The sequence below is a fragment of the Heterocephalus glaber genome, unplaced genomic scaffold (assembly GCF_053883595.1).
Source record: "Heterocephalus glaber isolate CG9 unplaced genomic scaffold, H.glaber_assembly_v1.0 deba00001532, whole genome shotgun sequence".
NCBI lineage: Eukaryota > Metazoa > Chordata > Mammalia > Rodentia > Bathyergidae > Heterocephalus > Heterocephalus glaber.
In genome coordinates, this window is record NW_028258330.1 from 30,462,205 (window position 1) to 30,488,927 (window position 26,723).

Genomic DNA, 26,723 nt, shown 5'->3' on the forward strand with positions numbered 1-26,723 from the left:
GAACCAGAAGAAGAAACCTTTCCTTCTTTAACTTTGGGTGTTGGATATTTTGTCTCAGCAATGAGAAAAGTAACTAGGACAAAAGGAAAAGACACATTCCTGGGAAATACCTACTGCAGTGGTCAAGACAGGACTACAGTTACTTCAGAAACTGTGTGGTGAGGGGCATGTGGACTACAGCATTCACATTTTTCCTTGTTATATTTTGGAAGCATAAGAAGTGCAAACAATGCCATTGGTATGTGAATTGCATTCAGAAACAGGCATATCAAACCTCTTCCTGGAAGCCTGGATGGGAAAGCTGCACAAGGTGAGAATGTTTTCATCACCCAGAAGTCTGTTATGTATTAATGGATGGTGAGATGAAGAAGGACGATGGCAAAGAAGATGTTGTGTGGTGAAGAAGGGAGTAGCTGCAATGTGTCTGCTGTTGGCTCAGAGGGATATTCCAAAAGGGCCCATGCTAAAAGGTTTAAATGCATTTTGGGTTCTCTGCTGTTCTCCATGTGATGGGATAATGTTAAGGAGAGAATTGTTCAGCAAATGTTTGCCTCTTGGGAGGAGAAATTTTAGCATGGGCTAGTATTTTCAGGTAGTAGTATATGCTTTTTTTACATTCACTGCATTTTAAAAATAAATTTTATTGGTACATTTTAGGTATACAATATGATGACATTCATCATTAGGAATTTGTACCTTTACATGATATATCTTGATTCTTATTTTTTTACCCATTTCCCTGCTCTCCCTTCAACCCTTCCACCCGCCCTATTTACAAAGACTTTGTTTCCATTTTTTTCATTTTCTCATATTAATTCCATTCCCTTCTCGGGGAAAAGGGGAAGGGAAAGTGGGAGGGGTAGGGGAAAGGAAAGAAGGTAGTATTATATACTTTACAGTTTGTGTAAACAATAAAAATAGGCTGGGGATATATAGAAGATGGGGAAATGTGAGATTTCAGCTGTATTTGCTTTTGTTATGTGGTGATCACTCTGGGAAGAAGCAACGTGGATTCATCAAAGCTCTGTTTGCAAGGAGCTGGACTTGATTGAGAGAAAAGCTATAATCATGACCTCAGCACCCAGTTTTTTTGGAAAATTTCCACACATGGCTGTTGTTTCCTGATCCTGAGCATCGGTTGGCAAAACTCTTTTTGTGTTCCTCTGGGTCTCTTGACTTCAGACTTGAAATTTGACCAGTGAGCTGGGGAACAAGCACAAGTATTCAGAGGAATAGCATTGGTATCTACAGAGGTTCATCCTGTATGCTATTTCCCACCACTCTAACAATGATGGTAATTTGAATGCATACGTAACCTCGTGATCCTTATTAAAACAAAGCCCCAGAGAGCTGCTGTGTATTTTTTATAGCAGGCAATAAGACAAAATCTGTTAGCCATCCTGGACATAGATCCAGGGAGGGAAAATGGGACATTGTTATGCAACAGGCATCTTCATTCATTACATCTTCACTGAGTAGTACAGCACACGTTTATGGAAAATTTATAATGAACTGGGATTCCTCATTGACACTGGGAAATTTTAGAGATAAATTTAGCCTGATCTCTATTGTAAATGACTCACTATTGTAGGGAGGGAGGGAAGAGGAGAGGGAGACAAGAGAAGAGAAGAAAAGAGAGAAGAGGAGAGGAGAAGAAGGGAAGAGGAGGAGAAAGAGGAAGAAGAAGAAAAAGGAGGAGCAACAGAAGGAGGAAGAAGAGGAAAGGAAAGGAGGAAGGAATAAAGAAAGAAGAATTATTTTAAATTGGGCTTTACATATGGTGCAGTGATATAGAAGAAGGTGTGTACATTCATACGTGGGGGATCATGGGGGTATCATGAGAAGTAATATTTGAGCTTAGTCATGGAATCACTGGGGTGGTATATAAATATCATAGCTCATACAGTTGATAGTCTAGAGGAGAGATAACTGAGGACATTACTCTTTCTGGACATGTCATAGCCATGATTAGTCATGCTTAGTCATGCTTTTGATTTTTCATACTTAAGGTAGCCAGAGGGATTAATCAACATAAATGACAATCCAGTGAAAAAAGCAAGATACAGGAGAAGAGGAGGAAAGAGGAAGATAATTTATATTATGAAAACTTTTTAAGTAATCAAGAGAGGAGTTAATTGAAAATTGTTCCCTTTGAAAAAAAATTAGAAAGGAAGAATTTTATTTCTCATATCAGGCAGGGCCCTTGAAGAGGCCAAATATTTGCTTTTTCCCTGCAGTATCCTTTGGTGCTGTAGAATTCTTACTGAGATTGCCTTCTGGGAAAATGCATCTCTCCACTCTCACCCCATGTTTAGAGGAAGTAAGAGTATAACCTTGGTTTAGGGATACAAAAAAGTGTGACTTAGGCCTGAATCAACCAGAGGACTGAGTTCCTCTGGCTACCCCAATTTGTCAATAAACTGTCATGAGACTCTTGCTGTGATTTTGGGGACTTTCTGACTCTATCACTGAGCTGACATTTTAGGTTCTGTGAGGCTACAGCTGGTGCTGTTTGGCTTATCTGAGATAAGAATCTGTCATCATGTAGAGTCAAATCAGAGGAAACTGATACAAGAAATAAAAAGAAATACTAGATGAAGCATCTTGATCAATCTATGCCTGAAGCTAGCATTATTGCTTTATTACTAGTTACAGAGATCAAATATTTTTAAAATTCATTTTAAATTGGGCCTTTTATTGCTTGTAACCAAACAAGTATAAAGCTGGCTATGAGAGTCTTCATGTTAATTGTCCCATGGGGAAGAAACAATGTATCCAAAGGTGGGGGACATAAAAAATGAAGTAAGGATAAGAAATTTAATTTAGTGTTAATCTCCAGTGCTGGGAAGTGCTGGCGTGGGTTACTTCCCTCTTGTTTTTCATATTTTCCTAGAAGAAATCTGATCAAAATTTCTGATTCAAGTTCACTGATTGTTTTTCTCTGATTGTGTCCAGTCTACTTATGAGCCCATCAAAGTCATTCTTCATTTTTGTTTTTGTGTTTTTTGACTCTCAACATTTCCAGCCTCTCCTAGTTTATGTTTCCTATCTGTTCTTACATATTGATTACTTTTTTCCATTAATATCTTTAACATATAATATTTAAAATTCTTTGATAGTTTCAAAGTTCTTGATACATCTAAGTCTGTTTCTAGTTATTTCTGCTTACTTTCTTGCTTATCTCTTCAAATTATATTTTCTCTGGCTTTTTACCATGACTTTTAAATTTTTAGAGAAAACTGGATGTGATATATTAAGAGTCTCATGCTTTACTGACTGAGATAGCCAGGCTACCTTGGATGTGATATATTAAATAATAGCAACTGGGTAAATAGGCTATTAGTGTGATGTTTTGTGTAAATTAAACTAGGACTGGGACTCTATTTAACATTTTTTCCATCTGTAAGGGTCAGACTTCAATTTCCTCTACTGTCCTTGATTTTACCTTTGTGTTTGAGCTTCCTTAAAAAAAAAAACCTTAATAGCTTTTAGCTCTTTCAGTGATAATTCACTGTTATATTAAAGCCTGGATGACAGAGTGATAAGGTAATTCTGCAATGATAAGATTAAGCTTAAAAATTTTTGTGGTAGCTGTCTGTTATCTTCACAAGTATTTCTGAGGAGATTCTTGTACCTTAAGTGAGATACAAAAATTAGAGCACTGGAGGTTGGGAAATTTCTCTTCTTTCACGTAAGCTAAGGCTCTAGTAGAATCTTTCCCCTTGTCAGGGATTCCTTTCTTCCAAAAAATGCTCTGGCATATTTTGAAATGTGTAGTTTATCCCTCTTTCTTCCAGAAACCTAAGGATTTTCTCTTGCAAATTTACTATAGGAAACTGGTTGGTTCCTGGAAGTTAAGCACATGAGGGAGTGAAGGCCTCAGTAAGATGGCAATCTGAAGAAATCTCTCACTCTCAAGCCAGTGCGTGCTCTGTCCCCAGCAATTCGGCAAGATTACCATTTATGTGTTACTGTCCACTAATGGCTCCAGCTACCTCTGCTCCAGGAAGGCAAAAATCTTGGCTCTGTTTTTCTTTATTTACTTGTCTCTTCAGAACTCTTGCTGGTGGTTTGCCCTATGACTTCAATTCCCTGATGGATTCAATAGAACTTACTGATTTTTGGTTTGACTCCGAGATATTTACATGAGAGAGATAAAAGCTAGTTTTGTTTATACTAGTGTCAGTATTGTGTATTTTTTGCATCATTATATTTCTAATGTATTTAATGTCTTTGAATCTTTAGATTTGGATTTCTTGTAGTCAACATTTAGTTATATCTTGCTTTTCAACCAATTTGACAATCTTAGGCTTTTAATTGATATGTTTAAGTCATTTACATTTAATGTGTTTAGTAATATATTTCAGTTTAAATATACTGTTTTGCTCTTGTTTTCTATCTAATCTCTTCTGTTTTTCTTTGTTTTGCTTTTATGAATTAAGTACTCCATGATTTCATTTTATATCATTTAGGTGTTATCTATAATTTTTTGTAATCTCATGTTAGGAGTTGCTTCAGAGTTTATAGTTCTCCCCCTTAACTTACCTCAACCTACTTTCAAATGCTTAATAATAAGGAAATATTCTGACAAATGTATTGTTTTATAATTTTGTCATCATCCAAACATCAGAGTATACCTAGAAAAACTAAAATGTCTGTGATCTCAATAGGCAATATAATTTTATAAGATTACTATTTTCTATGCAGTTCATCATTGCCCCAATTGTCATGATGTGGCATATGACTGTAGCTTATTTATATGTATACAAACCTTAAAATTGTGTATTTCTATTTTGTTTCCCTGAGTCTTTGTGCTATTATGGTAATACATTTTAATTTTACATATAAACCATATTGCCTATTTGCAAGAACAATTACCTATGGAGCTGACTATTTTTGTATTATTTATTTATTTGTTTAAATTATATATGGTAGACAGAAGAACTGGTCTCCTAGCCTCCACTATGCCAATGTCCTATTTCCCAGGACTGTGAATATGTCAATTTACACAACAAAGAATCTTTTCAAATATGATTAAGGGTAAGGACCTTGTGATGAGTAGATTATGCTACATTATTCAGATAATCCCAACCTAATCACATAATTTCCTAAAAGCAAAGAATTTTCCTGGCTTAAGTCAGAGTCCAAAGCCAGAAGAAGATGTAATATAGGAAAATAATCATAGGATTACAACTTTACTGGCTTAGAAGATGAAAGACAGCATGAACCAAAGAATATGAGTTGCTCCTTGTAGGAGAAAAGGCAAGGAAACCATCTCCTTTAGCACCTTCAGAAAGAAGCAAGGCCTTGTCCACACCTAGATTTTAAGACCTATGCCAGACTGATGTAGAACTGTAATATGGCAAATTTGTATTCCTTTAAGCTACCAAGTTTGTAATAACTTGTTTCAGAAGAAATAGAAAATTGATATATGATTTATTATCAGTTACAGTATCACTCTCAAGATGGTGAAATTCATTCTTCAACATCAATAAAAATTATAATTTTTGTGTATGTGTGGTACTGAGGAATGAACCCAGGGCCTTCACACTGAGACATATCTCTATCTCATTTTTATTTTTCAACACAGGATAGCACTAAGTTGCTAATCAAAATATTACTTTTGTGTGTATAAATATTACTTTTTACATATAAAATACAAGTCTTCAGGAAGTTCATACGCAGATATGCAGTGTATCTCTGACATTAAAATTCTATGACGTGGAGGTGAGAGGAGCAGCTTGAAGCTACGCGGCCGTCCCGGGCCCCGCCCACGCCACTGTGAGGTCTGTTTAGCGGTGCTGCACCTTTCAAGTCCCAATCCCCCCCCCCCCCCCATGCGCCTCTGGCCTTCTGGCTTTTCTGCTACCTGGTCCCACACTACAGAGGCCCAGGACATTATAAAGACCCTTGTCCTGAGAGCCACAAGATAGAGCAGAAGTTAGCAACAGAAAGAGGGCTTCTCAGGCTCCTAGATGAACACTGAAGCTCAGGGGAAAAGTAAAGAGAATTTCTACAAAAAAGCCACAGCAGACCACTGTACTTGGTCTGCTGCTGGCTTGCAGAGACTCACTGACTCGTATATGCACATGGATTCCTACGTTGCCTACTGTGACAACAGAGACATGCCCTGAAGGAGGCCCATAATTTCTAGTGCTATTTGCAAAAAAGAAAAAAAAAATTTTTTTCTCCTATTTTCAATTCTTAATTTTTACTTTCTCTTTACTCTTCAAAGTTTTACTTTTCTTTCTTTTATCTTTTGTTCCCTCTCTCTCACTCATTCCCTTGCTGTCCCACATTGCTCCTCATCTCCAGATTTGTTCCTTTCTGCACTGAATTTGGATTTCTCCCTTATTGTTTTTTCTTCTCTTTTTCCTTCTCTTGATTATCATTAGGTTTAAAGAAAAGTAAATTTGGTATCTAGCCTCCCTGTTGCTGTTAGGTGATTTTGTTCACATCTTTGTTCTTTCATTCTGCCATTTTCTCTTGCCTTTAACAACTTCTTAGAGTTTATGTGATCTTTCTGTGTCTTCGGGCCTCACTGCTAATCTTACCTGTTCTTTCTACCTGTCCCTCCCTCCCCAACTCCTTTTAACTCCCCACCTGAAGGGGAAAGATGCTATATTGAAGAGCTTATTCATTATAAACTTATGTTAGGTTGGTCCTCGGTTTTAATTTAACTCACATAATTAAAATTGATAGATTAATAACTACCACAAATTGTCATTTTCTAAGCTGTGCTTGATGCTACGGTATTGTTGACTATGTCTTTTGGGCCAATATGTTGTGATTGATCTAATTAGTTTTCCTTCCTGGTATAAGGAAAATGAAATATCCTGAGTCATTTTCCTACCTGGTATAAGGAAAATAAAATAGCCAAACACAAGCTATATCTAGAAGACACCTCTGAAAAGCAATCATTACACAAGGGTTCCAAACACAAGCAAGCAAGATACCTACATTAAGCAATTTTGAAATATCAACTCAGGAATTAAACCAAGGACAGTACCAAAAACAAAAATGAGAAGACACTTAAGGAAGGTACAAATACAGGCTTCCACTCCACAAAAAGGAAATTCTGGGGGAAATGAGGTGGAAAAGTCTGATAAGCAACAACTAGAACACCTTGAACTGATAGCACAGGAAGTAACAAAACAGATGAATGAGGCTCTAGAAAAATTCAAAGCAGAAATAATCTCCCAGATAAATACAGACATGGTGAGCAGAATGAAAGACATCATTAGAACCTCTAGAACAGAAACAGATAAGAAAATAGATGAGATCAGAAACATGCTGGAAGCCAGGAATGCCCAACATAAGAAAGAAATGGAATCCATGAAACAGATTCAAACAGATATTCAGGAGATTAAAAACTCCATTGAAAGCATGCAGAGCAGACTAAGAGAATCTGAAGACAGAATATCAGATATAGAAGACAGAATTGTGGTTAAGGACCACGAAAACAGAGATTTCTTAAACACAGTAAGGCACCACGAGAAATCAATACAACAGCTGCTAGATGATGCAAAGAAGAATAACATAAGACTGATAGGAGTCCATGAAAAAACAGGAGAAAGTACAATTGACGTAAAAAACTGTTCACAGAAGTAATAGTAAAAAACTTCCCAGACAGAGGTAGAGAATTGGATGTACAGATAAGTGAGGCATATAGAACTCCAACCAGCCATAACCAAAAAAAATCTACACCTAGACATATAATAGTCAAGATCCCAGAAACTCAGCAGAAGAACAAAATTCTTCAGGCAGTTAGAGAAAAGAAACAAATCACCTACAAAGGAAAGCCAATCAGAATCACAGCAGATTTCTCAACACAAACCTTCAAATCAAGGAGAGCCTGGAGTGAAGTAATTTCAAGCCCTAAAAGAAAATAACTTCCAACCTAGACTGTTGTATCTGGCAAAATTATCTTTCAAAATCGATGGGGAAATTAGATACTTTCACGACAAAGAACACCTGAGAAATTTCATGAACACCAAACCAGCACTCCAAACAATTTTATGCAATATCCTAGAAAATGACAATGAAGGTCACAACTCCATGAGGGCCAACAGAGAGAAGACACCACGCAAGGTAAGGCTCTAAAGGGAAAGGGGGAAAAATAAGAAATAAAAGAGCCAACAACAATAAAACATCATGGCAAGAATGAGTCAATATCTCTCAATTATAACTATCAATGTTAATGGCCTCAATTCACCAATCAAAAGAAACAGACTGACAGAATGGATTAAGAAGCAAACCCCAGCAATATGCTATATACAAGAAACACACCTAACTCAAAAGGAAATTCATAGACTGAAAGTAAAAGGATGGAAAACAGTTCTCTATGCACCAGGAACCCAGAAAAAAGCAGGGGTAACAATCTTATTTGCAGACAAAGTAGATTTCAAACCAAAACTAATTAAGAGAGACAAAGATGGTCACTACATCCTTGTGAAAGGAACAATCCAAGAGGAAGAGATGACAATCCTAAATATATATGCACCAAATATTAATGCTCCCAACTATACAAAACAAATATTAATGGACATGAAAAACCAAATAAGCACTAATACAATTGTAGTGGGGGACCTCAACACACCCCTCTATCACAAATAGACAGATCAAGTAGAAAAAAAATTAGCAATGAAATTCTAGAACTGAACCAAGTTATTGAACAAATGGACTTAATAGATGTTTACAGAGTGTTCCACCCCACAAAACCAGAATACACATTCTTTTCAGCTGCACAGGGGTCATTCTCCAAAATAGATCACATGCTAGCTCATAGGACATATCTAAGTAAATGTAAAAGAATTGAAGTTATCCCCTGTATATTATCAGACCATAGTGCAATGTGGAGAGCTGCGTGTGCCGCGCCTTAAAGATGGCGCTGGTTTCCGCCTTCCGCCATCCCGACGGCAAGAGCTCTTTATGATAAACAACTCCTTATTTGGCTGTGATGTGTCTGATGCTCTGCCCCCTCTTACGTGTACCTATCCGCATTCGCCACATGACTATCCGTGATTGGTTGGTTCAGGGGTACTTATTCTAGGGACGGGTGCTCCCCAGGGGTAGAAGAAAAAGAATGTTAAGTTTTCCTGAATAAACTGCTAGAAGAAGAGCGTTGGTGTTGCGTCGTCATTGCTGGTCAAAGGCGAACGCGACAGTGTAATACAATTGGAAATCAATAACATAAGAAACTGCAAAACTTCCACAAATACCTGGAAATTGAACAACACCCTCCTGAACAACCAATGGGTGACAGAGGAAATTAAAGAAGAAATTAGACAGTTTCTACAAGTAAATGATAATGCCAGTACAACATACAGGAATCTGTGGGACACAATGAAAGCAGTTCTACGTGGGAAATTCATAGCAGTGAATTCCCATATTAGGACAACAGAGAGAACTCAGTTAAATAATCTAATGCAGAACCTCAAGCTCCTAGAAAAATAAGAGCATAACAAACCCAAAGCTCATACAAGAAAGGAAATTATAAAGATCTGAGCAGAAATCAATGCAATGGAGACTAAGAGAATGATACAAAAAAATTAATGAGTCAAAGAGTTGGTTTTTTGAAAGAATAAATAAAATTGATAAACCTTTAGCCAATCTTATCAAAAAAAGGAAAAGGCTCAAATCCATGCAATTAAGAATGAAAAAGGTGAAGCCACAACAAATCCAGCAGAAATTCAGAGAATCATCAATACCTATTTTGAGAATCTATACTCTAATAAAATGGAAAACACAGAAGAAATGGACAGATTCCTAGATACATACGAATTGCCAAAGTTAAATGAAGAAGATATAGAAATTCTAAACACCCCAATAACAATGAGTGAAATTGAAAATGTAATAAAAAACTTACCAACAAAGAAAAGCCTAGGTCCTGATGGCTTCACTGCTGAAATCTACAAGACATTTAAAGAGGAACTATCACCATTACTCTTTAAACTCATCAAGGAAATTGAAAGGGAAGCAAGGCTTCCAAATTCATTCCTGTAAGCAAGTGTTACTTTGATCCCCAAACCAGGGAAAGACCCAACCCATAAAGAGAACTACAGACCAATCTCCCTGATGAAGATAGATACAAAAATCCTCAACAAGATACTGGCAAGCAGAATACAGAGGGTCATCAAGAAGATCATACACCCTGACCAAGTTGGATTTATCCCAGGGATGCAAGGATGGTTCAATGTTGATAAATCAATAAATGTAATGCACTATATTAACAAAGTCAAGGACAAAAACCACATGATCATCTCAATAGATGAAGAAAAAGCATTTGACAAAATCCAACACCCATTCATAATAAAAACGCTACAGAAAATTGGAATAGAAGGTCTTTATCTCAACCTGATTAAGGTTATCTATGAAAAGTCAACAGCCAACATCATACTAAATGGTCAAAAACTGAAAACTTTCACACTAAAATCAGGAACAAGACAAGGATGCCCACTATCACCACTCCTGTTCAATATTGTTCTGGAAGCATTATCCATAGCAATTAGAAAAGGGAAAGAAATAAAAGGAATAAAGATAGGAAAGGAAGAAGTGAAATTGTCATTATTTGCTGATGATATGATACTTTACATAGAAGATCCAAAAAACTCAGTCAAAAGTCTGCTAGACTTAATTGACAGATTCACTAGAGTAGCTGGATACAAGGTCAATACTCAAAAAACAATAGCCTTTTCATACACAAATAGCAGACCCATTGAGAGAGAAATTCAGGAAATAACTCCTTTTACAATAGCATCTAAAAAAATGAAATATCTAGGAATCAACTGAACAAAGGAAGCAAAAGACTTCTACACTGAAAACTACAGCTCTCTGAAAAAGGAGATCGAAGAGGATATAAGAAAATGGAACAATATCCCTTGTCCTGGGTTGGAAGAACCAATATAGTGAAAATGGCCATACTTCCAAAACTACTATATAGATTCAATGCAATGCCAATTGAAATTCCAACAATGTACTTCACAGAACTAGAGGAAACAATCCAAAAATTCATTTGGAAGCAGAAGAAACCTAGAATAGCAAAAGTAATTCTAGGCAACAGAGACATGGCTGGGGGTTTCACAATCCCCAACTTGAAACTATACTACAAAACTACTGTGATAAAAACAGCATGGTACTGGCAAAGAAACAGACCTGAAGATCAGTGGAATAGATGAGAAGATGCAGAAACAACTCCAGGGATACTCAGCTACCTCATCTTTGACAAAGGAGCCAACCACCCTCATTGGAAGAAAGATAGACTATTTAATAAATGGTGTTGGAAAAACTGGATTTCAACCTGCCAAAGATTAAAACTAGACTCATACCTATCACCGTGCACTAAACTAAGATCGAAGTGGATTAAAGATCTAAATATTAAAACAGAAACACTAAACTTGCTGGAAGATAAGTTAGGTAGAGCTCTTAATGACATTGGCATAGGAAAAGACTTTATGAACAAATTTTCAGTAGCACGGGAGCTAGCACAAAGAATCAGCAACTGGGATCTCATCATATTAAAAAGCCTCTGCACTTCAAGAGAAACCACCAACAGAGCTAAGAGTCAACTTACAATGTGGGAAGAAACATTTAGCAGCTGTACCTCAGACAAAGGTCTACTATCGAGAATATGCAAAGAACTGGAAAAACTCAAACCTCCCAAATTCAAAGACCCAATTCAAAAATGGGCATCCAAAATGAACAGATATTTCTCGGACTAAGAAGTAAAAGCAGCAATTAAACATATGAAAAAATGTTCAACATCACTGGTCATTCGAGAGATGCAGATGAAAACAACACTGAGATTGCACCTCACCCCACAAAGATTGGCTGCTATCAAGAAATCAACCACTAATAAATGCTGGCAGGTGTGTGGAAAGAAAGGAACCCTTCTCCCTTGTTGGTGGGAATGTAGATTGGTGCAACCACTGTGGAAATCAGTATGGAGATACCTCAAAGAACTAGGACCAGAGGTCCCATTTGACCCAGCTATTCCCCTACTGGGAATCTTCCCCAAAGAATTAAAAGAATCATACCACAGTGATATATGTGCATCTATGTTTATAGCAGCACAGTTTGTAATAGCTAAAGCTTGGAAACAGCCCAAGTGCCCATCAACTGGAAACTGGATAAAGAAGATGTGGTTTTAAATAAAATGGAGTACTACTCAGCCATAAAGAATGAGAAACCAGAGACATTTATAGCTAAATGGATGCATATTGAGGTCATACTTTTAAGTGAAATAAATAGGACACACTTGTAAATACTGAATAGTTTCTCTAGTGTGAAAAACTGAAAGTGTAAATAAGGATTAAAATGATTAAAATGAATAATTGATATTTTGAAATAGGAAAAGGTACAAAGGTGTATGAGTGGTGGGAGGGGAAGGGGAAAGGGAAGAAGGGAAAGGAAAAATTATGAGAAAGAAAAAAAAATGGAATCAAACTCTGTGTAAATAGGGAAGGGTGGAGGGGGTAAAGGGTGCACAGATAATGGGAGAAAAAATAAATACTAAGATACAACATGTTCTGGTACAAACACCCAGTGATAAATGTAAATGTATTTTATACCTAAAATATACCAATAAATATATATATAAATATATATGATAAAAATTTTCTTCCAACAACAAAAAAAATTCTATGATGTGTTAATCAGGAAGAAAAGCCTAAAAAGACTCCTTAGGGGATTATAATAAGAAACAGTTAAAATACTTTGGTTTAAATGTATATTTCAATCTGAACCATTTTCCTTGTGCCTGAAATATTCCTGTTATTGTATCTTGTAGTATAACTTTATCATCTGCAGGTGGTAAATTTTTTCAATGTTTATATGCCTGAAAAAAATTTCATTCCGCTTTCATGCTTGAAGGATGTTTTTGTTGGGTATAGAACTCTGCACTGACAGTTTTCACCTTTTTAATTACTTCAAAAGTTTGTTCCGCTATCTTGTGTCTGTCATGTTTCTGTTATGAAATTTGCTGTTATTTTTATATTAGCTCTTCCGTGTTTAGCTCTTTGGTGTGGTTCCTTTTCTTAGTCTATTTTTAAAGCTCCTCTTAATTACTGATGTTGAAAAATTGACTCATATTTTGGCATAGTTCTTGTGTTTCATATTTTTGGTCCATACAGCTTCTGATATGTGTATATCAATAGTTTAGATCAAATTGGAAAAAAATTTTGGTTTTTAGTTTGTCAAATATGTATTTATTTTGGTAATGGGGATCAAATTTGAGGTAGAGGCAGGAGCCAGAACCACTGAGCTAAATCCCCAGCCCTTGTCAAATATTTTTTTTTTTCCTCTGCCACCTTCACTCTCTTTTTTGGATGCTCAAATTTGGTATATGTTGGGTCACTTGATATTGTCCTATAGGTCATTAATGCCTTCATGTTTTTTCTGAATTTTTTCTCTCTGTACTTTGTTTTATGGTTTTTATTGCTATGCCTTCAGGTGTACTAATTATTTTTAGTTGTGCCTAAACTTCAGGTATTGTAAATTTTTTCTCAAACACTTAAAGATTTATCTGTAAATATTTGTTTTATATTCATTTCTGTCCTTTCTCTACTTAGTCTTTAAAAATAGAAAAATGTTATTACTTTTAATGTCTGTGTCTGCTAATTTGGACATGTGTGTCAATTCTGGGAAGTTTTTATTGTTTTACTTTTATTATTTTGCTTAAAAATTTTTTTTCCACTGTGTAGTTCAGGCTGGCTTGTACTTACTATATGCCTTGAACTCGCAGAAATCCTCCTGCCTCAGCTTCCAGAATGTTGGTATTACAGGCATGTGCCACCACACCTAGCCTCAGCATTTTACTTTTTGTTCATATACCTGATAATTCGTGACTGCAATTGTGAAGTTTGTATTATTGGATGTTTGAGATATGTGTGTGTGTGTGTATTAAAAGTTGTTCTGAATTAAGTTACTGGAAAATAGTTTTGTTCTTTTCAATCTTGCTTTTGAGATTTGTTAAGCTTTAGGAGGAACTTGCACAGTGTTTATTCTAGGGCTAATCTCCCCGCAGTACTGAGGCAAGACCTCATGTTGAGAAGAATATTGAGGGCTTCTCTGAGTTTATCAGGAAAAAGTGTTATAATTAATCTACTGGGTATAAATAACTGATCATGCATGACATGAGAGCGACAGCACATGTATCCATCATTGCACACCATACTATGGAAATCAGTGTGATAAGGAGTCAAAAGTGGCTAACCCGGAGTTTCCTTAAGAAGCTGGGATACTCCAATGAGAACAGCAGGGAATGATAAACCGATATTATCATCCACATTTTAAAGAAAGTAAGGTTCAGAGAGGTTAAATGACTTATTTAAGATCAATCAGCTTTAAATTCAAGAACCACTATTTGAATCTCATTTAAGTTGATGTTAATCTCATTTTTAAATTGCCAATTTAATTGGAGAGATGGCAGTAAAATGACATAATTAATTGGATGTTCAGGGCTTTCCAGGAGAACTTCACTGTTTCTCAACTATATTATGTGCACTGTTGTATTACTTTCTCATTCTAGGTGAGGGCCATACCTATCAGAGGGTACTGAGAGAGTGAGTATCAGCATTGTGCAGGTCTGGTAGATATGTAGGAACTATCAAAGACAGACGGTTAGAGAAGTAGTGGAGATGCCTCAGCCTGTTGGAGTTGTTTCTGAGAACACATTTAGGCTCAAACAGAGTATCCTGCGTGATTAGCAGTATCTACTTTGAGCATAGTCTGAGGGTGGTAAGGTACTGTAAATGAAGCCCATTATATTAGCAACTTAGTCCTTCTTCCAAGGGGTCATGTTAGGATGGAATCATGGCCAGACGCATTTTTAATTTTTAAAAGTTTGCTTTTAGTCTGTAATCCCCTATGTGGAACCCTCTTCCTCCTATTCCAAGTGTTTTAGTAGTGAAGTTAATGTCGGTCTCCCAGCTTCTTACAGTGGGATGAACATAGAATCACAGAACCAGTACATATCCTTCTTTCAAATTAATATTCAGATGCAGAGATATAGAAATTCTTTATTTGATATACTGAACTATAAAAGCTGCAAAAATATTTTTAGGGCCAAACATAAGCATCTTTCCTAGTCTTATGCAGGAGGTTATGATGCAGTAAGTGTCTTCCATGAGCCACACCTGAAAGATAACGACTACATTTACTAATCTCTTAATTAAGTCATTCCTGAAACTAACATAAATTTTCTTGTTTTGTAGACCAAATAATTCCATTATGTTTTCAAATTAATGTCTTAGCTTGGGTTTTCACAGAAGCAGACTGAATCAAGGATTCAAGTGTAAGTACTTTATATTGGAGGTAACACTGGGAAACAATAGCATGGAGGAAGAGAAGTGAGACAAAGGAAGGAAGAAAGGCAATAAAAGTCTTGGTATTCAGAAAGCATCCACTGTGCATAACTGGAGTATTATCTCTTTGGAAAACTTTAAGGGCCAGTGTGAAAATATGTCTATATTAGAAGAGAAGGGCAAGGGGGGTTTTATACATTTTGTTCTTTTAGTCATTTACTGAGGCTTAATCCCAGGAGGTATTAATTCTTGGCAGTTCTGACCTGGTTCTGGGTGGTGACATGAGTTCAGGAAGCTGGAGACAGCCTGAAGGCAAAAGAGTACAGGACTAGCAAGATTAAGATGAGTAAATGTGATCTGAGGTGAAAGTGCAGACATAGGAGTGAAGCAAAGAAGGGGCCCACTGCAGGTTCACTGTGATGTGTTCTATCACCTGTGACAGAGAGTGCTAGAAGAATTCAATGCCCCTGACTTGGTCTCAGGTCTCTCCCACACTACAGCTTTGGAAATGGCAGCAATAACTCCTGTCATGAAGAGACACTATCACCACCAGGTGACACATGTAGGAGGCTCCAAGGTTTTGGGTGGCCGGAAGGGGCCTTGGCAGGCTGTCTGCAGAGAAAAAGCAACTAGTGTGGAGACCAGAGAAGGCATCATTGTGGGACACCTTACTATTTTTTACTTACTGATACCTACCTTCTCATGACTGTCCCTTCTGTGGGTTATGCCCTGCTTGATATTTTCTACTTATTTGTCTTGAGTGAGAATAAGCTCTGGCGTCCAGAATTTGTCCTCAGTGTCAGCCATTTTCTCTGCAGTAACTTTGCTGGCTGTATAGCTGGAGTCCTTTCCACACAATTGGGAAGACCTAGAAGCTTCTAGAAGGGCATCAGCCTCAAAAAGAAAAAAAGAAAAGAAAAACAAGTAGGAAAACAGCACAAAGTAAAGGAGAATGTCTGCAGTCTGTGACTATAGTTTTTTTTTTTAAGTTTATTGGTACATTTTAGGTATACAACATAATGACATTCATCATTGGAAATTTGCACCTTTACATAGTCTCTCTTGGTTCTTATTTTTCCCCCTTCCTCTGCCCTCCCTTCAAGCCCTCCATCCCTCCCTGTTTACAAAGACTTTATTTCCACTTTTTCATGTGACTATGGTTTTTGACTGGCCTAGATTTTGTTCTCATCCTTCATACTCTACTCACCCAAATCTATGACAATTGACTATGGAGAAGGATGGAAGGTAGGAAAGAAAGAAGGAAGGAAAGAAGGAAGTCAATTCAGTGTGAGTGGCATGTGGTGAATAAAAGGGAGGATGGTACATAACGTATGAGGTAATTGGGGGCCCACCCTACCTCCCTTTAGGTCTAAAGTCACCCATAGAAGGACATGGGGCATTACCACATGTATATGTCATCATCTCACTTTTTATAGGAATTCTTCTTACAAGCTCCCAAATTTGAAACTCAATTGGGGAAATGTAATTATAGCCCACAGCCTTTCTTCTTTCTTGCCTCAAACACTATCAGTGCCACAAGCTCCATCAGAATATGACAAATCTGAGAAAATTTGGTGTAGAGAATAAGAATTGGGGATGCATTGTTTAAAAGCTGTGTGATCTTTGCTAGCTTTGCTCATTGGAGATGGTTTTGAAGCATCCACTCTATTCCAGGGACATTTTTAGACACCTGCAATAAAATAATGAATAAGAAAGATAGTTCAAATTCTCTTAGAATTGTATTCTGGTCACATGGGCAGAAGGCAAATAATAAAAACAGTTATACAACCTTTCTGTCCTTAGTTTCCTCCATCATCTGTGAAATACAATTAGCATGTATTTCATGTAACAGTCAAATGACCAAAGATAGAATTGATGGAAGAGACTTAAAGTAATTTGGCATTGTTCCCTATGCATTCTCCATAGGAGAGGAGGCTGGATTCAAAAGGTCCAGCTCAAGAAAGTCCTGGATCTCAGTAGTCTGAAGCAATGGAGTTCTCTAAGCTGGCTCAAGACAGGGCATGTTCCTGTACTCTGAACAGAGTTCCCATAGCAGGGGTTTTCTAGGATGCATAGGAAGTCTTTATTCATTTTTGCCTTGCACATAAATGAAGGTAAGAGAAGCCTTGGGCCTAAGTTTTGTTATTCATCCAAAGCTCCTTGCTGGTCCTGTCCTCTCACCTCCTTTACCTTGAGGGCCTGGGAGCATTTCTCTCAGTGCCCCGTGGTGTCTGGATGTACCTCCAGTTTCAGACATTACTATCCCTGTTTTTGCTGCTTTTCATTTCCTTTCCTTGTCTGCTAGGCTTTTGAAATACATATTGCAGCCACTTGTTGCCCTGTTTTCTAAGCTGCCTTGAACTGCTGCCAGAGGCTGTTGCCAGAGGAGCTAATGACTAAGTCACTCTCTTTTCAGCCTCTGGCAAGACTTGGAATTCACTTGGAGATGAGGGCAGCAAAGGCCAAGCCATCCTGAACCAATCAGGAAACCACAATAAAGTGCTGACCAGGGCGTCAGTCATTCACCCTCAAAGCTCAGCGCTGAGCTCAGCTTGAAGGTGACAGCCAGGCTGGGGATGCTCTGGTTTGCTCCTACAGAACCACATCAGAGGCAGAGACTCAGGAGAAAAAGCTGGCTTGGCAGCCTTGGGGGTTGAGGTGGAACCTAGGGTCAACAGGGAAGACAAACTCACTGTGTTTCTGAGCCAGGAAAGACCAGAAAAGAGTACAGAAACACCAGGACATGAGTTAAAGCAGGCAAAGCCAGGTAAGGCAGATTATGAATGATGATAAGAAATAATGGCTAGCACCTGTTGAGAACTTATTTTGTGTCAAGCTTCGTCCAAACACTTCTAAGGTACTGCCTCATTCAGTCCTTTCAGTGCCCCTATGAGGTAGGTTCTATTATGAGACTTGGTTGCCAGGAGCCTGATTTTGCCCTTCTGAGTCTCTCTTCTGTGGGCAATTGTAATTCCCTTCATTGGTCATCTTACATTCTACATATTTTTCTAAGATGGTCAGCATCAGATTGTATCTCGTGCCTATTCTGGGAGCTCAGAATAGAGCAGAGGATAAAGCAATCATGTCTTTTCTCTGTTTTATTCCAATGACCGCAACATCTTTAGCTGCCCGCTTTGATACGTTCTTGTGTTTGCCTTTTCTTTGCAGTATTTATGAGTATTTATGCTGCAGTAGACTAGTTCCTATTTTCTGATCATCTTTCACACCTATTTCTCCATTGGATTTGCTATTACCTAGAAGGTGTTTCTCCCATTCTTTTGGGTCTTGCCTGTCCTCCAAGTATCTGCTATGGCTTCAAGTGTTGCCCCCCTCTTTAGTAAACTTTGCATTAGTTTTCCAAACATGTTTTTTCTTCCTTCTCTAAACTGGGGATAAGCAGCAAGTTTAGGAATTTTACCTCTGACTTCTTTGCATTGTCTGCTTTCTTTTAGACTACACAGAAGTGGCCATATCTTATTCTCTCTTAGTTTCTCCCATATATTATGAAAGCATGATTAAAATAGTTTATGGAATAAGGAAGCAATTTGGGAAAGAGAAAGTGGCAGCAGTTTCAAAGACAGTCCAACAATCCCCAGTATAGGGTTCACATCCTTCTGCAATCCCATCCCCTTGAGTGTGGGCAGAACCCCAGACTTGCTCCCAACTGATAGAATTACAACATTGATGGGGTGTCTCTTCCATGATCAGGTTATATGAGATTATGAATTTCATCTTGTTAAACTGTCTCCCTGACTTTTAAGCAAAAAGCTATGCTGAGGAGGTCTCCATGGAGATGAACTGAGTTGAGGCTGCAGTGAGTAAGAACCTTGAACCCTCGGTCATCTTTGCAGTTCTTGCAGAATAACATTCTGCCATCAATTACACAAGGCAGGAAGCAGATCCCTCCACAGTCCACCCTTCAGATGAGTCCTCAGCCCTGGGTGAAATTTGTTTGTATTTTGAGACATCCTGAAACAGGAGATCTGTCTAAACTGTGTCCAGTTCCTGGCCAACAGAAATTGTGAGATGATAAATTATGTTGTTTTAATCCACTAGGTTTGTAGTGATTTATAATGCAATGGCAGAGAGGTAGTTTAATGGCTGAGCAGGCAGAGACCTTTTAGAAGAACTAGAATTGATTGAAAAGTAGAATTATAAGAAGCAGGGGCCAGGGATTTAACTCAGTGGTTCTGCCACCTGCTTCACAAGCACAAGGTCCTGAGTTCGATGCCCAGTATCAAAATTTAAAAAAAAGTACCACAAGAAGCAAGAAAGTAAGTGATAACATTCCAGACTAGAGACATGGATGAGAAATGGCTGCATGAAAGGTTTATACCAGAGTTCCAAATAGAGCTGGAGAAGTAGACAGGGAGTTGGCTAGAACAGAGTTAAAGGAGATTGTCTTGCATCTTGCAAAGCAAAGAGAAAAGAAAAAACTGAGGATGAAAAGGATTATGAGATATTGAGAGAAATGCACCTTTATTAAAATAAAGAAGGAGTTAAAAAGAAGATACTACATTTATACCAGAAAATTGTGATCTTTAAAAAATCATACTGTCATGTTATCTGCTGAAAGCAAGACAGAAAGAGGAATAAATAAGTGAAAAAAGTATGTATGTATATATATATGTATATATATATATGATACAGTGGCATTTCAATACATGGGGTATGTACAATATGCCAAGTATAATGATCAAATCAGAGTAATTGGCGTATCTGTCATCTTAGACATGTACTATTTCTTTGTGTTGGAAACATTCAAAATCCTTTCTGTTACCTACTTAGAAGGTTTAATTAACTGTTGCCAACCACAGTTATCCTATTGTATATGTTACATGAGTCATTTCACTTGGGTCTCAATACTTCTTTATGAGTGGTTTTACTTCCATCCATGTTTTACAAATAAGGGGTAAAATATTCAGAGTGATTAAGTTATTTGCTAATTTTCATCAGTTCAGAAATAGCAGAATTTGGAAATGAACCTTGGTCCTAGTGTCATGATGTTATGCTGATGTTCTGGAAGAGTTTTTCAGCTGATGCCATAGGAAACAGGTACTCTCTGTTAGTGTTGTTTCATGGCTCTGCATCAAAAGTACTTAGGGCACTGTTGTAGAGGACATTAAGGATCCAGCCTTAGGTGGAGGAGGTTGTTTACCCTAGAAGCTAGATGTGGGCAGACACAGAATAATAGCAGGAAACTTGATCAATCTTAAGTCAAAAAGACAAGACTGTAGAATAGTTTGGGGTCTGCAGAATTGTTATGAAAGTTTACCAGAAAGGATACAAGGATTTTCTGTGAAAGAACAATGATATGTTCACCTGGCTTGTGAGGCCAGGGCAGGGAAGGTAAAATCCTAGGTTACTAAGAACCAGCCCCAATATGATACTATAAGAACCACTAATTTGGCAGCAACTATCTTTCTTTGAAATTTTCCATCTCAATGCATAACTCTGCTTGCCACTTAATAGGTAGTTTATAAATGTGTGTGGAATGAGTGAATCGATGCAGGCATGATTATGTATGGTCCTTGGTCGGTCTCTTTGTAGACTCTTAGGTAGATAAGCATTCTAAAGACTACCAGAAATTTGACAGCACATACACATCTCAGATGTTGAGGGTCTGAGAGGTCCACAGTCCACATATATTCTCTCCTCCTCTGGCTTCACTCCTCAGTTGCAGAGCAAACCAATCTCCTTTCCTCCTCCCACCCTGGGAAGTGGGAGGCCAACTCCAACAGCCTTGGCCCCAGTTTGCTTGTATAATTAATGTGGGATTTTTTCCTCCTGTAGTAAAAAATGACCTTGTCAAACCAGAGACAACAAAATCTTGGTTACTGAGCGATTGGGGGCTCCCTGCTGGGATGGCATCCCAGGCTCTGCAAAGAGAAATCTAATAAAATCGGTGTCAGGGGCTCCCTGGGTGCCAGGTCCCTTGCCGCCTGACCCCATGATCCCAATTTATTAGCCAAGCCCAAGCAAGCAGACAAACCTCACTGGCTCCAGACAGGAGACTTCCAAGCGAGAGCTAATGTGGGGGCTGGGGCCAGGTTTAGCAAAAATGACAAGGGGAATGACAGGAGGTGCCAGCCCAACCAGAGAGCCCGGGGAAGCCCTATTCAGAGCGTCTTGCTGCCTTGACAAGGCTGGTTTTAACTTGGTGGAGGAATGTGTTAGGATGGCCCATTGGGAATGTGTGTTGTTTTTTTTTTTTCTTTTTTTCTTTGCACTGTTATTAGTAGGGCCATTGACTGCATGCTTTGCATGAGCTGTATTCCTGGGAGTCAGCAGGAGTAAGTAGAGAATAGCCAAAGACTAATATTTGCATGGAGATTTTTCATCTTGTAAATTGAGCACAAATTCATGTGCAAGGGAGTTTTAAATGTGCAGTCACTATTTGCCCTCCCCTATAACCCAAACTCTCATTGATGGGAAGCACTGATTAACATTGTACATGAACCTCTCCTCTTGTTAGCTGAATGATCTGGGGCCAGTCACTTAATTTTTTCACCTGTGAAATGGGATAACAAAATTATTCTCATATGGTGAAAATTATAATATGAAAAAAACCAGAATCAATTCACAAAAACAACAACCTTTCTTTACACTGGAAAAAAATCAACTAGGAAAACAATAAGCAAGAATGCATTCCAAATAACAATGACAACTCTGAGGTGGAGGAATTAGCTTAACAAAGACAACACAAAACCAATGGAGAAAATGTTAAAAAGCCACTATATGTAAACTATAGTCTGAAGACTTGGGGGAACATTTATACTTGTGGGTGAGATGTCTTAATATTTAAAATTATCAATTGTTTTCAAAATATATTATGGATTCAATGCAAAGACAACCAAAATTCCAGTTAGATACACTGAAGTATTTAGAAATTTCAAGACATGAAAAATGTATATGAGCTCTCATGATCTACAAAATGAAGCCCCAGTTCTCCAGCCTGGCGTTGGAGACTCTACACTTCTCTTCTTATCTCCTTCCTCTCCCCTGCATGCTCTAGTGAGTAAGGTCCTCCTATGAGCCCACGGCACTGGTTCTTGCCTCTGTGCTCCCTTGGTCTGCAAGCCCTTCTCAGACTGTCACTCCTTCTCAGGGAGGATTAATGAATGGTCCATTTGAAATGTCCAGCTGAACTGTGTCAGCATGGTTCTATGCATGGAAGATCCACCTGTGTATTGCCAATGGCATAAAAGGAGAACAGGAGGGGAAGATTGTATGCTGCTGATTTCACAGGAGAAACTTTGTTGGAGCTGGTTTCCCCCATACGAACTTGTCTGCTCTTATTGGAGGTAGAACTCAGGTCCTCACTGTCTCCAGGGTTGGCCGCTATTCTCTTTGGGGGAGCTCTTGTCTTCTCCTTGAGCATTGCTTCCTGGCTCTAGTGCAGATCCCTCAGCCTCTAGCACAGATCCTTCACCCCACTGGCCCTGATTTTCTAGTTTCCAGAGTTGGCCCTTGGGCCTTCTCAGTGCAGATACTTGATAAAGACTTGCGTGAGACTTCGCTGTGGGCTCTAGGCCTTTGGTTGGACTCTGTAGGACAGTGCTGTGGGATCCAGGTCCTCACTGAATTCTTCGGGTCTCTAGAGCGTGGACAGATCTCTTGCACACTTCTGCATTTGACTTTTTGAGTGAATATTATAAAATAATCCTATAAAGTAAAAACAAATGTATATGAGTCCATAAATGAGTGAATTTTTGAAAAGAAAAGCAAAAAGAAGGGACATAGTTCATCAAATGTTGAGATATATTACAAAGACAGAGAAGTGAGGGCAATATAGCAGTGACTCTCAACACTGATAAACAGGTTAGTGCAATGGAAGAGGAAAAGCTCTTAGGCTGAGACATCCACATCTAAGCAGATGAGATTTAATAAAAGTAACAACAGAAATTGGTAGACAAAACTTTATCCATCAGCTCTGAGTGCTGAGAAATCTGATATTGCATGGATTACAGTGGAAATCCATTCACTGTAAATAAGAGCGCCCAGATGGATTAAAGACAAAAATATAAATGGTTACACTTTATGGTTAATCAAACAAAGTACTATTAATGTGATCTAGGACTGCAGAGGTATTTCTTAAATGTGCCTCAAAAAACATACATTATATGCCATCAAAATTAAGAAATCCAGATCACAAACATGGAATATATGATTAATAGAGAGTTGACAAATAGAGGGAAAATATTTGCAAGTTTTTGCAAGTTTTAGAACTGACATAGGACTAATGTCTAGAATATAGAAGAAATTTCTAAAATTCATCAATAAATGCCATAAAGGCAAAAGGTATGAGTAAGCAAGGCACAGAAGAGGTATTCCTAATGACCAATACATATCTAAAGTGATACAGAAACTCATTAGTAAACAGGAAGATAGAAGTTAAAAAGCAGTGAAATATTATATTACCCTAAACTATTGGCAAAAGCTAACATAGGTAACTGGGTTGGGATTTGGGTAAACAAAAGGGTTTGTTTTTGTTTATGAACAATAGTTAAGAGTATAGACTAACACAGTCAATCAGGGCAAAGCCCCAGATCTGCTGTATGGGCTAATGATTTTTCCATGTACCTTATGAGGTTGAAATTCTACTCTAGTTTATACATATATGTGATAGAGTATCTTGTACAATTCCACAAGGGGATATATAGAGAAGATTCATCACAGTATCATTTGAAGCAAATGTTGTCAAATTATGGCCCATGGGCCAAAACTGGACACACCCTTGTATTTGTGTACTGGCTGTGGCTGCTTTTATGCTATGACAGCAGAGTTGAATATATGCAACAAAAATCTTAACATGCACAAAGCAAAAAATATTTACTACCCTGCTATTTACAGAAAATATTTGCTGATTCCTGGTTTAAAACATAAGGAAACTGTAAGAAATTTAGGACTCCCATTGCTGAGAGGAAAGCTAAACAAAATATGGACACATACTAATGGGATAGCATATTGCTGCTATAAGTCACAGTGAGTTGTATACTCACAAACATGGAAATAGCTTATAAAAGAATATTGAATGTAAGACAGGAAGAAAGAAAACCAAGTATATGGTTCTAAAAATTTTATGAAATTAAGAATAACTACATAATGCCACCACAATATGTTTTGCAAGAAGATCAACAAGATCATAGTATCATATCAAAGACACTGTAATTAATTTTTATTATTAATTTTATTGGTACATTTTAGGTATACAGTATAATGACATTCATCATTGGAGATTTGTAACTTTACATAATATATCTTGATTCTTATTTTTTCCCACTTGCCCTGCCCTCCCTCCCACCCTGCCATCCCTCCCACCCTGCCATCCCTCCCACCCTGCCATCCCTCCCTATTTACAAAGACTTTGTTTCCATTTTTCATTTTCTCTTATTAATTCCATTCCCCTCTTTCCTTTCCCTTTCCCCTTTGTACCTTTTCTTCCTATTTCACATTATCTATTATTCATTTTGATCCTTATTTACCCTTTCAGTTTCTCACACCAGAGAAATTATTCGATATTTACACGTGTGTCCTATTTATTTCACTTAAGAGTATTGCCTCAATGTGCATCCATTTAGCTATAAATGCCTCTGATTTCTCATTCTTTATGGCTAAGTAGCACTCCATTTATAAATAAAAGCCAAATTTTCTTTATCCAGTCTTCAGTTTATGGGCAATTGTGCTATTTCCATGTTTTATTACAAACTGTGCCGCTATGAACATGGGTGCACATATAGCACTGTGGTATGATTCTTTTAATTCTTTGGGGAAGATACCCATCAGAGGAATAGCTAGGTCAAATGAGACTTCCAGTCCTAGTTCTTTGAGGTATCTCCATACTGATTTCCACAGTGGTTGCACCAGTCTACACTCCCACCAGCAGTGGAGCAGGATTCCTTTTTCCCCACAGCCCCACCAGCATTTGTTATTGGTTGATTTCATAATAGCAGCCATTTTTTCTGGGTTGAGGTGGCATCTCAGCATTGTTTTCATCTGCATCTCTTGCATGACCAGTGATGTTGAACACTTTTTCATATGTTTATTTGCTATTTCTACTTCTTTGTTTGAGAAATGTCTGTTCATTTCAGATGCCCATTTTTGGATTGTATGTTTAAATTTGGGAGATCTGATTTTTTTTAAAGTTCTTTATGTATTCTAGATAGTGGACCTTTGTCTGAGGAACAGCCAGTAAAACTTTTTTCCCACATTGTAGGTTATTTCTTTACGCTGTTGGTGGTTTCTCTTGCTGTGCAGAAGCTTTTTAATAAGAAATCTCACTTGTTTATTCTTTCTGATAGTTCACATGCAACTGAGGTTTTGTTCATGAAATCTTTTCCTATGCCAACGTCTTCAAGAGTTGTACCTAACCTCTCTTCCAGCCGGTTTAGTGTCTCTGTTTTAATATTTATCTTTAATCCACTTCAATTTTAGTTTAGTGTATGGTGAGAGATGTAGGTTTAGTTTTAATCTTTGGCAAGTTGAAACCCAGTTTTTCCAGCACCATTTATTAAAGAGGTTATCTTTCCTCCAGTGAGGGCGTTTGGCTCCTTTGTCGAAGATGAACTGGCTGAATGTGCCTGGTGTTGTTTCTGCATCTTCTAATCTGTTCCATTGGTCCTTGGGTCTGTTTTTTTGTCAGTACCATGCTGTGGTTTATTTATTACTGTAGCTTTGTAGTATAGTTTCCAGTTGGGAATTGTGATACCCCCTACCTAATACACTGTAATTTCTAAAATAAGGAGATGGTGCACCTAAATAAAACACCCTCAGAGTAGGTCCTTGCTGGAGTCTAATGATAGAAATATGCTATGAAATAATAAGCATGATTCACTCATGCCTCTTTGCCTGAGATCCAAGAAAGTAAGTGTGGAAGTACTAAGAATAATGCTCAGGACACAGTGAATTTTCATCATCATCCTCATCAACACATTACTACGAGTCTTTTGAAAGTAAAATCCTAATCATGGAGCTAAATTCAATGAAGAAGGGCATGCTTAAAATGATTCCAATGTATCAGTGGGCCCAGAATAATTGACAGGCAGTAACTCTCTTTAGAGGAAGACCTTAGAGAGCAAAAGGAATTCAACTTACAGCTAAAATCCATGAACTGATGGAGAGTAGAGAAAAGGGCTTGTTTACAACATAGTCATTATTTCAGCTCACCAAATGTTTCTGTCTCTTTGCCTTCCAGATTGCATGGCCTGATTCTCCTTTTGTTTAGTAGGCATCATGTGACTCCTTTTAACTGAAGAGTCATTAGTGTAAGAGTTACATGTTACCTGTAGGCTGGAGATCACTGGTCCTAGGCCAAATTTCCTTTTCCCTCTGGCACAGAGGGTAGTTGTATTTGAAATGGTGGTTGCTGACTAAGTTCCTGGGGACTGTAGTGCCAGAGTCCTCTGTAGTCCCATAATGGAT

The 26,723-nt window shown here is 37.8% G+C and overlaps 1 long non-coding RNA gene across 1 annotated transcript in view; it reads right to left on the reverse strand.

Moving 5' to 3' along the window:
* Window positions 1-16,004: 16,004 nt before the first annotated feature.
* LOC110347354 (uncharacterized) overlaps window positions 16,005-26,723 on the reverse strand; it is a 33,985-nt gene continuing 23,266 nt past the window's right edge. Inside the window, exon 3 of the long non-coding RNA XR_015442036.1 lies at window positions 16,005-22,967. This is a non-coding gene — a long non-coding RNA (uncharacterized LOC110347354). The remainder of the gene's footprint in view (window positions 22,968-26,723) is intronic.